The 14,972-nt window shown below is 47.0% G+C and overlaps 1 protein-coding gene across 1 annotated transcript in view; it reads left to right on the forward strand.

Annotated features, from left to right (window-relative positions):
• The first annotated feature begins 4,115 nt into the window (after nucleotides 1-4,115).
• PASD1 (PAS domain containing repressor 1) overlaps nucleotides 4,116-14,972 on the forward strand; it is a 96,722-nt gene continuing 85,865 nt past the window's right edge. The window contains exon 1 of the mRNA XM_066640133.1: nucleotides 4,116-4,221. The gene's annotated coding sequence lies outside the window, so the exon portion shown is untranslated. The remainder of the gene's footprint in view (nucleotides 4,222-14,972) is intronic.

Below are 14,972 nucleotides of genomic sequence, written 5' to 3' on the forward strand. Positions count from 1 at the left end.
ACAACACAAAAGAGTCTTGTGGCACTTTAAAGACGAATTAATGCAGCTTAGATTTTGCAGGCTGCAGTCCAGAAAGTGCCACCAGCGGCTGCTGTTTTTTTTCTGCAGGAGGTGTGCACACACAGATAGATGTAAAATTTAGTGCCATTTATATGTAAATTTACAGCAGGAAAGAGAGTAAGTCTCCATCCCAAGAGTTTTCTCAATCTAGAAAGGGAGACAATGGGGAAGGGAGCACTGGTAGGGTAAACAGAGAAAGATACTGTTGGCAACTTTCAGTCTCGGAAGACTCTGGTATCGCACTCTGAATGGTGGTTCTGGCGCAGCATCTAGTGTGGCTGAAAAGGCCAATTCAGGAGTGACAATCCCTTCCACACTGGGAGCAAGTGTAGTCTGTTCCTGGTCCGTCTCCCTGGCTATGGGCCTTCCTTCTTTGCCTCGGACTGTTGGCCAAGTGTCTCTTCGAACTCGGAAAGGCCATGCTGCACAGCCTGCCTCCAAGCGGGCCGCTCAGAGGCCAGGGTTTCCCATCTGTTGAGGTTCATTCCTAAGGCTTTCAGATCCCTCTTGCAGATATCCTTGTAGCGCAGCTGTGTTCTACCCATAGAGCGCTTTCCCTGCACAAGTTCTCCATAGAGGAGATCCTTTGGGATCCAACCATCACCCATTCTCACGACATGACCAAGCCAACGCAGGCGTCTCTGTTTCAGCAGTGTATACATGCTGGGGATTCCAGCTTGTTCCAGGACTGTGTTGTTTGGAACTTTGTCCTGCCAGGTGATACCAAAGATGTGTCAGAGGCAGTGCATGTGAAAGCATTCAGCTTCTTCTCCTGTTGTGTGCAGAGAGTCCATGACTCGCTGCAATGCAGGAGTGTACTCAAGATGCAAGCTCTGTAGACCTGGATCTTGGTATGTTATGTCAGCTTCTTGTTGGACCAGACTCTCTTTGCGAGTCTGGAAAATGTGGTAGCTGCTTTGCCGATGCGTCTGTTTAGCTTGGTATCGAGAGAAAGAGTGTCGGAGATCGTTGAACCAAGGTACACAAAGTCATGGACAACCTCCAGTTCGTGCGCAGAGATTGTAATGCAGGGAGTTGAGTCCACATCCTGAACCGTGACCTGTGTTTTCTTCAGGCTGATTGTCAGTCTTGGCAGGCCTTGCTAAAACAGTTCATGAGCTGCTGGAGATCTTTGGCAGAGTGGATGGTGACAGCTGCATTTTTGGCAAAGAGGAAGTCAAGCAGACATTTCAGCTGGACTTTGCTCTCACTGGAGAGGTTGAAGAGCTTTCCGTCTAATCTGGTCCGGAGATAGATGCCTTCTGTTGCAGTTCCAAAGGCCTGCTTCAGCAGGACAGCGAAGAAAATCCCAAACAAGGTTGGCGCAAGAACACAGCCCTGCTTCACTCTGCTTCGAATGTCAAAGGGGTCTGATGTTGAGCCATCAAAACTACAGTGCCCTTCATGTCTTCGTGGAAAGACCTGATGATGCTGAGGAGCCTGGGTGGACATCCAATCTTGGGGAGAATCTTGAAGAGGCCGTCCCTGCTGACCAGGTCGAAAGCCTTTGTGAGATCTATAAAGGGTATAAAGTGTGGCTGTCATTGTTCTCTGCATTTCTCTTGCAGCTGTCTAAGGGAGAATACCATATCGGTGGTGGACCTGTTGGCTCCGAATCCGCACTGCGATTCTAGATAGGCGCTCTCTGCAAGTACCTGGAGCCTTTTTAGTGCAACTTGGGCAAACAGCTTTCCTACAACGCTAAGGAGAGAGGTGCCGTGGTAGTTGTTGCAGTCACCCCTGTCGCCTTTGTTCTTGTACAGCGTGAGGATGTTTGCATCCCTCATGTCCTGTGGTACTCCACCTTCTCTCCAGCAGAGGCTGAGGATTTCATGCAGCTCAGTGGCGATGATCTGTTTGCAGCACTTTTAGGACCAGCAGGAATGCTGTCTTTCCCAGGTGCCTTGCCAGAGGCGAGGGAGTCCAGGGCCACGTGAAGTTCTGCTAGGGTTGGTTCACTGTCAAGCTTCTCCAACACAGGCAAGCACTCGATGTTGTTCAGCACTTCCTCGGTTACTGCATTTTCTTGGGAATACACCTCAGAATAGTGCTGCACCCAGCGTTCCATCTGCTGCACCCGGTCCTGGTTGACCTCACCAGTGGCAGACTTCAGAGGGGCAGTTTTCCTCTGTGTTGGACCTAGGGCCAGCTTGATACCGTCATACATCCCCTTGGTGTTGCCCGTGTCAGCTGCTATCTGTACCTGGGAACAGAGCTGGAGCCAGTAGTCGTTAGCACATCTCCTGGCAGTCTGCTGGACTTAGCTGCGAGCAGCTCAGAGGACCTGCAGGTTGTGCTCACTGGGACAGGCTTTGTGTGCTGCTAGAGCTCTCCTCTTTTCCTCAATGACTGGTGTCAACTCCTCAGAGTGGGCTTCAAACCGGTCTGCCATCTTGTTGGTCTTCTTGCCAAATATGGACAAGGTGGTGTTTTATTTCATGTATGTGTGTTAAGGGCAGTTGCAGAAGGCTTAAAGACACTAGGGACTTTGAAAGGGTTAAATGCCCAAGGCTCCCTGGAAGAGGTGGGTTTTGAAAGATGTAGCAGAAGAGGAGACATCCTTCAGGTGCTCTGGGAGGAGGGCTGTAAGGGGCAGCAAGGGAGAAAGGGCAGAGTTGTTTTGGGAGGCTTGGGAGACCCTTCATTGTGGTGGAAGGAGGACAGTGAAGCAGTTGCATTGCTAAGGAGGTTCTGAGATGTTCTGAAGCTAAAGAGTGGAAAAGCAGGAATTTTGTTTGCTCATGAACTCTGTTTTGCCTGAGATACAAGCTTGTCAGTCATGAAAGCCCTGGAAGTTCTAGTGGGACGTGGGGGACAAGACTGGTGTGACTCAGGCTGCCAGCCTGTCCACACTTACCTGGGTGTAAGCCCTGTTGACTATAATGGGACTTACTTCTAAGTAGACATGCATAGGATTGGGCTCTAATGCAGCAATCCTGCCTATGCTTAGTCAGAAGTAAGGCTGCCATTCTATCCACACTTACCTGGGGGAGCCCCACTGACTGTAATGGGACTTACTTCTGAGTAGACAGGCATGGGAGTGGGCTCTTGAAGTCCATGCCAGAAGTACCCCCCATGAGAGTTAGTGGGGCTTACTCCCAGGTGAATGGCGTTAGGATAGCAGCCTTACTTCTGAGTAAGTATAGGCAGGATTGCCGATTTAGAGCCCGCTTCTATGCCTGTCTACTCGGAAGTAAGTCTCATTATAATCAGTGGGGCTTACTCCTAGGAAAGCGGGGCGAGGATTTTGAGCCCACTCCTATTCCGATCTTCTCCGAAGTCCCATTCTAGTCAATGGGGCTTACTCCCGCGAAAGTGGGGCTAGGATTTGCAGCCTCTGAGCCCACTATGCCTGTCTACTCGGAAGTAAGTCCCATTATAATCAATGGGGCTTACTCCTAGGAAAGCGGGGCGAGGATTTTGAGCCCACTCCTCTTCCGATCTACCCCGAAGTCCCATTCTAGTCAATGGGGCTTACTCGCGGGCAAGTGGGGCTAGGATTTGCAGCCTCTGCGTCTACTCGGAAGTAAATACGCACTCTAGTCAGCGGGGCTCGCTCCCAGGTCAGTCCGGTTAGGAGGGCGGCTTTACTTCCGAGTAAGCAGAGGCGGGACAGCTGCTTTGGAGCCCACCCCGTGCCGGTCTACTCGGGAGCCAGTTCCGTGCCGGAGCGCCGGGTGCGAGCCCTGCCGGCGCCTCTCCCTCCTGTCCGGGGCGGCGGCAGCGGCGGCAGCAGCCCTGCGAGCGCCGCGCTCGGCTCCGCGCTGACCTACTTTCCGCGCCGGCTGCGCGCCCTCCCTGCCCGGCGGGGCCCGCGGCGGCCCCGGGGCGCCTCTCCAAGGCGCGCTCCCCCCCGCGCGCGCCGCCGCCTGGCGCGCTCCCGGGCCCCACTGACCCAGCAGCGCGCGCGCTCCCGCCCGCCCGCCCGGGCAGCGCTGCCAAGGAGGACGGCTGGGCTGGGCTCGGCTCACCCCGCCCGCCCGCCCGCGAGCGAGTGCGCGGAGTTACACAAGCAGTCCGGGCAGCGGGCGCGCAGCACATGCCAGCCTCCCAGGGCCGCCCCGCGCCTCTCAGGATGAGCCGGTCCCTCCTGCGCCAGCCCGGCACCCGGCGGAGCTCTCCGGAGGGCGGCCGCGCAGCAGCCCCTTAGGCGGGCAGCCGGTGAGTCAGACCTGCCCTGCGGACCTCTGCCCAGCGTGCCGGCGCCCAAAGTTTGGGGGGTGTGGGGGGGACCCCTGGGTTGGAAGGGGGGTCCTGCGAATCTCTCCGGCTGCGATTACAGCCACGCGGGGCATTGCTCTTGGGTTCACCTGCGGCCGCTCTTCTCCCTTCGGCGAGATTTCCTGCAAAGCCAAGGGAATGGATGTGGACGTGTTTGATTTGGGGGTCTGCCTGTGCACCAGTCACTTCCTTGTCACCCAGTGCCGCTTAGCAGCAAAGGCTTTGCCAGCTTCCAGGGAGGTGTTTCAGCCTCAGGTTGTGCCCAAAAGTCATTTTGTTATCTGGAAAAAAAAAAGAAAAAAAAATCAGAAGAAAAACGTGAGCTGTGGACATCCAGGAGATCTTCAGTAGACCAGAACAGATTGCAAGGCTCTTGCTGGATATATTGTGACTTTGAATCAAATCAGAACCCTAGAAACACAAGGGGCGTCTTCAAGACAAGGGCATCCGAGGCCACCTACGTTTGGGTAGATTTCAAGGGGAAATTGGCACACCCAAGTCTTAAATATTGTGCATAGTTGTGAAATGTCCATAGTGGAGCTGTGGGGAAGAAATCGTGGAAGAGCAAATCTTGGTCCATGTTCCTGTTTGCTTTAATAATCAGGGACCATTAGATAGATCTGAATTCCAGTTGTATCAGGATATTCCAACAGGAAAGGGGGGAGAGGAGAAATCATCTTCCTATATATAGAAGTTGGAAACTAGGTTAAAAAGTTACTCCTCCCAGCCTGATTTTGCAAACTGTTTACAAACAGGGAATTAGGGAGGCTCTTGGAATTTCAAAGTGAGTTTCAACACCCAGGGTTGGCAGGCGACTGTGCTTGGGAAGACTCAGTTAACCAGAGTGGGACGTAGAAAAGAACCCTGTAGCTGGATATTGGCCCGTGAAATGGTGAATTGATAGTTCTTCTGCTAGCCTGTGTAAGAAACGCTCTGCCCAGGTGACTCAGACCTTGTCATCACCGTCCTATAGAGCACTTGGCCTTGGTAAAATTCCATCCTTTGGACTGTCAGGGCAGATCGACCAGGTTTCCAGTTTTGCAAGTCTCCAAGGTTGATCCATCATAAGTAGTTTTAGGAAGCAGCCTGAAGGAGGGAGGAGGAGCTGCGGCAGGGGAAGGGAAGGTGCCATGATTATTTGTTGGGCAGTGATCTTCAAAACATGCTCTGGAACGGTGCCCTGGCTTCAGCGGAGCTGCTCAATAACAAGTCAGCTGAGAACGACTTCTTTAAACCAGGGCATCCCTTTGGATTTCTTTGGGACTTGGATTTTGGAGATTGCGGAGCAGGTCGTGTTTGAAGCCATTCCTGAAAAGGTGCAGTAGGTGTATCCTTGGAGAGGAGAGTTATTTATTGCAAAGTGGATCTTATTTTTCTGCCTTGCCCAGTGAAAGCTGTGCTGATCTAATTAATGAGACAAGATGTTCCATTTGCTCAGACTATGAAATGTCAGGAGTTGTTCTGGGAAAAACACACGCAGCCGAACACGTCACGCATTCACCTGTGGCTGCTTGCCCTAATTTTACTAGGTTTGTTCCCACCAATACCTGAGAGTTTGGAGAGGCTGTTGCATCTTGCAGTCCTGACCTAAGCGTGTTTACTCAAAAGTAAGCCTTACTTAGTTCAGTAAATCTCTTCACAAGTAAACGCAGACAGAATGCAGATTCGACTTGATCAGTTGTATAAATGTTAATTGATCAGTTAATGAGTAAATCTTCATAAGTCTGCATGTGAATAAATCAGTACCACTGAAACCTGGTTGAATTTATTTTTAGAGGGTACAATAATCTGTTGTGGCAGGCAGCATCTTAGTGGGGGGGGGGAGAAAAAGTCCCCTCTGTGCATAATTTTGTAAGATCTTGGAATTAAAATAGTTAGTTTTTTCAGTTAGCTTCCCAACCTAGGACATGTTTTTAGTCCATTAAAAGATGTTTAATTGATTCATCAAATCTACTGTGGCTGCAGTGCTGTGTACACTTAACTTTGATTAATCCCCTTTAAACACAGTAGGATTTCTGATTAAACATGTATCAGATTGGGCTGTAAATGTGCAGCCCTAGTTTTGGAGTAGTAAACAGTTTTTAAAAATCAAATATCAGGATGGGTGCAATACCCACATGTGAAAAAGCTCTGTAAAGTGAACACATTCTATCTATTGCATACGTACATAAGCAAGAAAAGATTCTGTTTGTTTCTATTGTGAAACAGCTCTATTGCTGGGTACCAATAAAATGTCAATCCAAAGCCCATGGTTCATAGTCAATAATTATTAACTGATGCATTGTAATCACAAAAGATGTAGGTCTCTGTCTGAAGGAGCTTGCTATCTAAATTTCAACAGTGCAGGAAACAGAGGAATCAAGAAGGAATGAGCAAGTTTTTTGGTCCAATTTTACAGCTTATTGTAAAATGGATGCTAGAGTTCAAATTAGGAGTTGTTGATGGTAGACTTCTACAGTCCACACAAAGTGAATTCACATCAACTTGGTCCTGGTTGCTGCTTAGGCCTTCTGTGACATTGGAAGATGCCAGTCAATGGCAGTCAGAGCAATGGCCAGGTGGAAGTCAAGGAATTTGAAGACAGAAGAAGGGAAGTAGGAAGAAAGTTCCGAAATGCTTTCTGCAGTTTGTCATTGTGCTACACATGGTCACTTACAACTTGTTCATGAGAAGTGGATGCAGATGATATCTTCTCCCCGTCCCCACCTTCTTTGAGCTATTAGCTACTTAGGCTTGCTATGATATTTAAGCTTTCAATCTGCTACTTTTCACAGGCTTACTGTGATATCTTTGTGGAATTAGAAATTCTATAGTTAGCATGTGTACTGGTGTAATGTGGTCACAGTGATGGACACTGCTCAGGAAGTGGGCCATTGGTCACAGGTGGCAGCCTCTAAGTAGTGAAGATCAGTCTCACTTAATGTCTGTTACAGGAATTTATCCTGATACTGAAGTGCAGTTTTAGTGGACAGTTGTTTAAGTTGGAGCTGGAAAGAAAGAGCTGTAGGTTGGTGGAGCAAAGGAAATCACTTAAATATCAAGCTGGACTCTTTGTATGTGCATCTGAGCTTTGGTGACACTGACTGACAGATGCTCTAAAGCAGGGGCACCAAATTTAAGGCTTGCGAGCTGGATGTGGCCCTTGCAAGATCTTTATATACCCCCCTCCTGGTGATGATTTGGGCTATCCCAGCACCACCCTTTCAGCAGCACTGTTTCTGCTGAGACCCCGGGAGAGAGAGGCAGAAGGAGGTCTCAGATGGTGAGGAACAGTAAGGGGAAAGAGGCAGGTCAAGAGGAGTGAGAAAAGCTGCTGTGGCGCTTGGGGTGCCCAATTATCATATGAGCCGCCTTTTCAGCAGCGCCACTTCTGCTGAGACATCACTTTACAGAGCACCTTTCCACTACTGAGCTGCAAAGTGGCAGAAGTGACGCTGCTGAAAGGGCATCCTGCATAATGGACTGTCCCATTTCTTGAAAATATGATCCAGATTTGCACATTTTCTTTTCTGTCTTCTGTCATTTGCAGCTAACAAGTTTCTATATGAGAACAAAGGTACCACTGGATGTGCACCTGGCTTGCCCCTTGCTGGTTTGTCCCCAGAGACTAACATCTTGGCTCTTTCAGCAGGGTCTTCTTGATTAAGTTGCCTCTGTTTTGATTCTCTATGCTTTGGTTAAAGTGTTTTGATTCTGTTTGATTTGTCTTTCCTGTTGCATAATTTGTGTTGATTGTTTTAATTTATATTTGTCGTAAGCTGGTTTCTCGTGGGGGAAAAAATGCATAGTGTACACATAATAATTGAATATAAGGTGGCAACCCCAGGAAGTCACCCTCTGAGTGGTGATAAGCAATGGGTACTATATTTGTACTATGCAAGACTTAGGGCACAATCCTAACCCACTTTCCAGTACTGACATAAGGGCAATGTAGCTCCTAGGTAAGGGAACAAACATTCCCTTACTTTGAGGAGGTGTCCATGAGTGCTCCCCAACTGCAGGATGCAACACATGTCCCCTTGGCACAGCTATACCAGTGCCAGTAAGTTGGTCTGGATTTGGGTCCCAGCAAACTTTATCTTGGTTGGTTTGAAAACTTCTCTGCGTGTGTTTACAGTAATGTATAAGGAGAATGGCTTTGAATCATCCTGTGCGCATCTGAAATCTAATGAGGATGAGGCTTGAACCTGGGACTTCCTGTTTATTTTGCCTGTATAAACCACTTGTGAACATTTTTTGTTGTTGAAAAGTAGTTTATAAATCTCTTCTTCTTAGTACTACAGGGAACCCTTGATTTAATGTACTAATGGGAAGTGTTGTTAAACCTGAATGCGTTTATGACAATTGCACATGCCCAAAACAAAAGTGACTTGTTTTTAAAGAAATCCGAACCTTGCCACCTCTTGCATGAGGTTCCCCATTTGGCTGGCCTCTCCATGGCACTGGAGGTCTCTTTGGGAGCTGTTGGTCACCTGGGAGGTGGGAGCCTGTCCTGAGCTTACCTGTCTAGTCTGGTCTCTGTGTGGCCATTCTGCTGGTAATCAAGCTGCATGGGTTCACTGTATGTGCAAAGCAACTTCTCTATCATTGAACTATGAGTCCTCCTGTACACTACTAGTTGTGTATTTTCACTGGGTAGTACGGTGTGCTTGTAGCACTTTTCAGAGATTGAAATTAATGGAGTGACTGCACAACGCTGTGCAATGCAAGCTGTGGCTTAGTTAGTTAATTTAGTTTTATTACGGTCACCGACCAGCATAAAGCTGTGGATTGTGTGTGGAATCTCAGTTTCTTCAGAATTCCTGAAATTAGTTCCTTCAAAGAGGACCCAAATAATTTGTTTACTTTAGGTGACCGGCCACACTGAGACTTCAGAAACGGTTCCAAACTTGCTGTGCTTTTAAAATGCGTTTTGCATTTCCATGGTGTGAAACCTTGGCTCATCAGTTTCAGTTTTGTCCGTTGCCTGGCATGCAACCTTAACAAGGAGGAAGTTACTAGTTGATACCAAAGTTGTCTTGCTTGCAGTTATGTGGTGCTTTCAGTTTTTGCTGGCGCTTAAGAAAGGAAATGAAAGTTTGTTTAAATGTAACCAAAGGTGTCTCACTGATTTCAGTGACTCATGGGTTCTTCTGTTGAAGTCTTGACATTCAGGATTCTGCTTGAGGGTCAGGACATCAGGCTAGATAACTTTTTATTTCTTCCATCTCTGCAGTTATATTCCACCACCCAGGGCTCCCTTTGGATTTTATACCAGTATCTTATACTGGTGCTTTGCAATTTGTGGCACTTTTACCCCTAGAGGAACTTTGCAGTGTGGCCAGTAGTAATAATAATAATAATAATTATACAGGTATTTATATACCACCTTTCTTGGTCTTTATTCAAGACTTTATTCAAGGTGGTTTACATAGGCAGGCTAATTTAAATCCCTGTAGGGATTTTTACAATTGAAAGAAGGTTCTATCTTCCAAGAGCCACAACAATTCAGATGTTTCATTCTGAACTGGCCTCCATCCTGGCCTCCATCCTGGCCTCCATCCTCCCACACTCAGAGCAGATGGAATAACTCGGCTCAGCTTGTCAGCTGCTTCAAGCTCGCATGGTGCCGGTGGCCTCGAACTGGCGACCTTGTGGATGTTATCTTCAGGCAAATGGAGGCTCTACCCTCTAGACCAGACCTCCTGCCCTAGTACTTACCTTTACTGCCAAGCTGACCACGGGGCTTTGTCTGGCTTGGAAATGGTGACGGCAGTGTGACCCCATTGGGCAAGTTGTCTTTGTGCAGCAGCCCCGAAAGAGACATGTTTTAGGGAAGGGGGTGCAAAGTGGAGCCCCAACTGTGGGGCAAGCCACCCACTCCTTTCTAGTCACCTGAACAATACAGCAACACCTTGACTATCATCCATTTGACTTTCATTACTTTGCTCTTTCCACTGTTTTCAGTTATGACCACATTTCAAATTTCATCCATATGCTTTCCTCTTTTGTCTGATTTCATCCAACCCTCCACAACATTCGTCAACATTATTTTTTCTTTTATTTAGGTTTCACAGACATTTGCATGTCGTTATTTATGTTTTTTTTCAGCCAAAATAAATGTTCAAGCTAAATGAGGCTCTACTTTGACAGTCATCCATTTTTGACTGGCATCCCTGCTCTGGTCCCTAACCAGTCAAAAGTGCAAGATATTATGTTTGGCTGTGCTAGCAAGGTAGCCCATTGAGTATGGCACAAAGCACCATCACATTTGAGAAAGTTTATATAATTTAACCATCCCAGAGGGTTAGTGGTGAAGACCAATAATCCATTCCTATGCATGTCTGCTCAGAAGTAAGTCTCATTCTAGTCACTGGGGCTTACTCCCAGGTAAGTGTGCACAGGATTGCTGGCTTAGGCCCAAATCCTAACCAACTTTCCCACACTGACACAGCTGTGCCAGTGGGGCATGTGCTGATGTGCTGCATCCTGCAGTCCCAAAGTCCTCCTCAGTGTTCCCACATCTTAGAGCTGCATTGCCCTTACCTCTGTGCTGGAAAGTTGATTAGGATTGCACCCTTACTCATTTATATATTATATGCTATATATGTACTTTATAAGTATACTTATAAGTATAAGTATGTGTACTTTATAAGTACTTTATATGTACTTAATATATATTATTTTATTATCTATATATATGTATATTTATATTTTTAATGGGATCAAACACAGTGGAAGCCTCTATCATGTAGGGATGCATACATTTTCCCCATCTTCCTGCTCTTGTTTCATGGTATCAATGCTTATAAAAAGTCTCCTTCTCCAGATTGGAGGTTCTCAGTCAAAAAAACAGAGACCTTCCTAGCTTTCAAAAGACCATTTCCTAGCAATGATATTGACAACATTCTGGACCAGTAACCAGGAGTCTTCCTGAAATTCCTCTGGAGTGATGAATACTTGTTTTGTTTACACAAGGATTTGATTGCACTTCCCCATCTTTAGTTCATATGGTTTTCCTTTTTCATTATTTATTATTTTATTACTTCTTGTTGCCTGCAGGCTTTTAAAGCTCACTTCGTTATTTTTGATCAGTTGTGTACTTTTTGAGTCAATGTTTTGATTATATTTTATGTTTTTAATGCAGCGTGAGCTGCTTTGAAGGTCCTGTGGTTTCTGAACCTGTGGGATGGCAGCCTGTAGCCATCTGAATCTGACCAAAACTGTGCTATGGTTGGGTCTGGAGGCCTTCTGAGGCTAAAAACCATGATTTCCAGCCCTGAGAAGCGCAGCTCTGGTTGGGTTCGGAGGCTTGGGGCCCCCTGAAATCTGCAGATTCCAACTGCAGATCCAGCATTGTGTGGGTGTGCCACCTTCCATTTGGGTTTTATTTTGTTTTTGGATCATACGTTAGTTATTTGATTTTTCTCGTAAACCGCTTTGTGAACTTTTATGTTGAAAAGCAGTATATAAATACTGTTAATAATAAAAGTTAATAATAATACACAACACACACACACCAAACACAAATGGAAGGTGGACAGTTGCCTTCCTTTATCTGTAATAGACAAAGACTTGCTAGGAGGATCGGAAAATGTCAGTGCAGGAGATGGGGAAGAGGGTTTGAATTCTTCTCTTACGCAAAACAAGAAGCACGAAGTCTGTGCGTGAGATTTCTTACTCTAGGTAGAAATTGGGTAGAATTTAGCCAGCCACCTCTGCAAAATCACAGTTAACATTTCTTAACATAGTTAACATAAAACAGTTAACACACACACACACACACACACACACACACACACACCACTCTTCATGCAATGTACAGTTACTTACTCCTCCTCTAGCACAGATCACAATGTCCCAAAAAGAAATGTACAAAGGACAAGGCCCAAGGAGTGCGTAGGGCTCTTGGGTATGAATGGGTAATTAACAATGTTCTCCCTGGCAAGGAAAGTCTGCTGTTTTTTAGGAATTGTGAATATAGAACATACACCACCCCTTTCTGCCAGAAAAAAACTAAAACAGCATGCAGTTGTTAGCCTGGAGCACAGATTTTGACACCCGATAAACTCTCCACAGAATTTGAAATACAGGAATGGCAGTGCACACTCGGAAGGTAATAAAAGAGGAAGCCTCAATTACCTGCCTCCAGTAAGTTGAATTATATCTGACGATCTTAATTTATTTTGCTTCTGTTGCTCATGAAACCAGGGGCATCATTTTCCCTTGTGTGTTTTTAGTAAGCGTCTGTCTCAGTAGATGCAACAGACACTAACCCTTCAGTGAGTTGCATTGAGGCAGCACTGAATCGATGTCCTGCGGATTGGTCCCTTTGCAGGGAACTGAGCTAGTTTGGAGACCAAGATGTTTGCTTTCCTTCACACTCCGTCATTACAGTATTTTGCTAATGTAGTCAGTGGGCATCTTGCCAAATTCTAGAGTAACCCCAATGTCACTTCTGACTTTATGCAACATGTTTTTATGTTGAACAAGCTTCATTCAGCAATGGGAAAGCTGGCTGGGCCTTGTAATTCAGAGTCCTCTAGCCCAGAGATCTTCAGTAGGTGGGTCGGTGGGGTGTCACTTCTGGGAACCCAGAAGTGAGAATCCAGGTGGTTCACAGCAGTTGCTGCCACTGAGATTTTATTTTGAGGTTCAGGTCTGCACAGTATGAGCAATAGCATGGACTAGGTGTCTTTCATGAATCATATCCCACTAGAACAACTGCTCTCAAACTTACTGGCGCCATGGCCCATCTTGTCCTCCAGTCTTGGTGTTGTGACACACCTCCGGATACTGCTCCCACATTGTGCTGGACACAGAATGGCCTCCAGAGGCCTCAGAAACACCTCTGGCTTCTGGAGGTGGGTCACAACCCAAAAGTGGCCTCCAGTTGCATACATTTGGCTCCAGTTTGGAGCCAAAGGGAGGCAAGGATAAGCTGGTGGGCCCACTTGTGACCCACCTCGGCACCAGGCCGTGACTGACTAAGTGGGTCATGACCCACAGTTTGAAAAGTACTGAACTTTGCAGGAGTTGCTTTGGCTGAGATCCCATATCCCCAGAGGGGTCTCCTTGGTCTACCTCCCACCCACCTACTCTCTCCTTGTGGGGCTGTGTTTTGCAAATGAGGATGGAACCAGGCAAACAGAGAGAGCCTCCCTCTCTGTTATGGAGCAGACCTCCACACACCTCTAACACTGTAATTGTAGCACATGCTCCAGGGTCTAGGAGTATTAGACCAAAGCTGTGTTTGAGTACAAACAGCCACAGACAAAGGGTGAAAATGTAAAAAGAGTTTATTTAAAATACTGGAAACTGGATAGAAGCAAGGAGTAAAGAATACAGTAAGCAGGTTTGGTAAATGGCTTAGGAGCTGGTTGTGCCCCAAGTGCTGCAAAATAATTCCACCAGTCAATATATAGTGATTACTCCAAGGTTAGCTTGAAGACTCCATCACACCTCTAATCTCTAGGAAGTGAAAACTTGGTCCTACACCAGTGTGTGATGGGAGTTAAGGCAGAGCACACCCAAGCGTACTTGGCCTTGACCTAGAAATCCAGGGTTGATAATGTCACTGGTGTTTCCTGTTGGATAATTTGTGAGTACCTGAGCATCCTTGTGTGCCCTCTGACCTGGGTAGGCGGTCTTGGATGCCTAGTCATCTGGCATATGACCATTCCAGCAGGCAGGCTGTCTAGGATCTAGGAGCTCCCAGATAATGAAGACAGGCAATCCACAAAACAACCTGTCTGCCTGGCCAGGTGCTCTTCCCGCAGTGGCGATGATTTTGGAAAGCCTCTTTCCTGCCGGTCCTTATGCTCAGGCTTTCCTTGAGGGAAATAAGTGGGGAGGCAGAAAAGGGAGTTTATCCCTCACAGGGGGCAAGTGTGCCAGTGCAGGCCTGGCTTCCTAAACACGCATCTATGACAGTAATTAGAAAAGCCCAGAGTCACACCCTGTGTTTAGGCAGTGTACAGTCAAACCTGTCAATCTTGTTTAGGTTTCTAATGTGCGACTGGAATTTACAACGCTTTAAATGTATTAGAAAGAGTTGGTGATTCCAGGGGCTTCTAGGCCAACCCACGTGCCTTCGGAAATCCAGAAGAGAAGAGATTTCCCACCAGTTAATAGTCATGCGGTTCCCTCTGCAATACGTTTTCCAGCCATCTGTTGCTTTTATGGGATGTACCTTGTTGTCCAAGAGTCATCCTGTTTCAGGATATGATTGCGCCATACAGTGTCCAGGGCATACAACAACATACAACAAACCTTTATTAGGCATATAGTTTTACAGCTAATATCTCCAGACAGTCATGTATGAAAGTATATGTTACAGTGTCCAGGGCATTCTGATTGTCCACAGTTCAACTTAGCAGGCCTCTTTTATTGTTTGTTGTTGTTGGCATCCTTCAGTCTTGGAAGACTATGGTGTCGCGCTCTGAATGATGGTTCTGGAACAGAGTGTCCTCTCCAGTGCGCGAAGACTGGGTAAAGTAGGTATGGAGGACAGACTGTTTCCCATGCAGCAAATCCCCCCTCTCCACGTCGCTGAAATGGTCCAATGGAAAGGCAGAGGCCAATACGGTTGATTCCAGCGGCGTTGCAGGAGTTGCCAGAACGTGACTGTGTTCAGCCATGAACTGCCTCAGGGACTCCGGCTCCGGATTTTGCCTCGAGGTTGACTCCTGAAGCCTTTTCCATAACTGGAT

The sequence above is a fragment of the Tiliqua scincoides genome, chromosome 12 (genome assembly GCF_035046505.1).
Source record: "Tiliqua scincoides isolate rTilSci1 chromosome 12, rTilSci1.hap2, whole genome shotgun sequence".
NCBI classification, from domain to species: Eukaryota; Metazoa; Chordata; class Lepidosauria; order Squamata; family Scincidae; genus Tiliqua; species Tiliqua scincoides.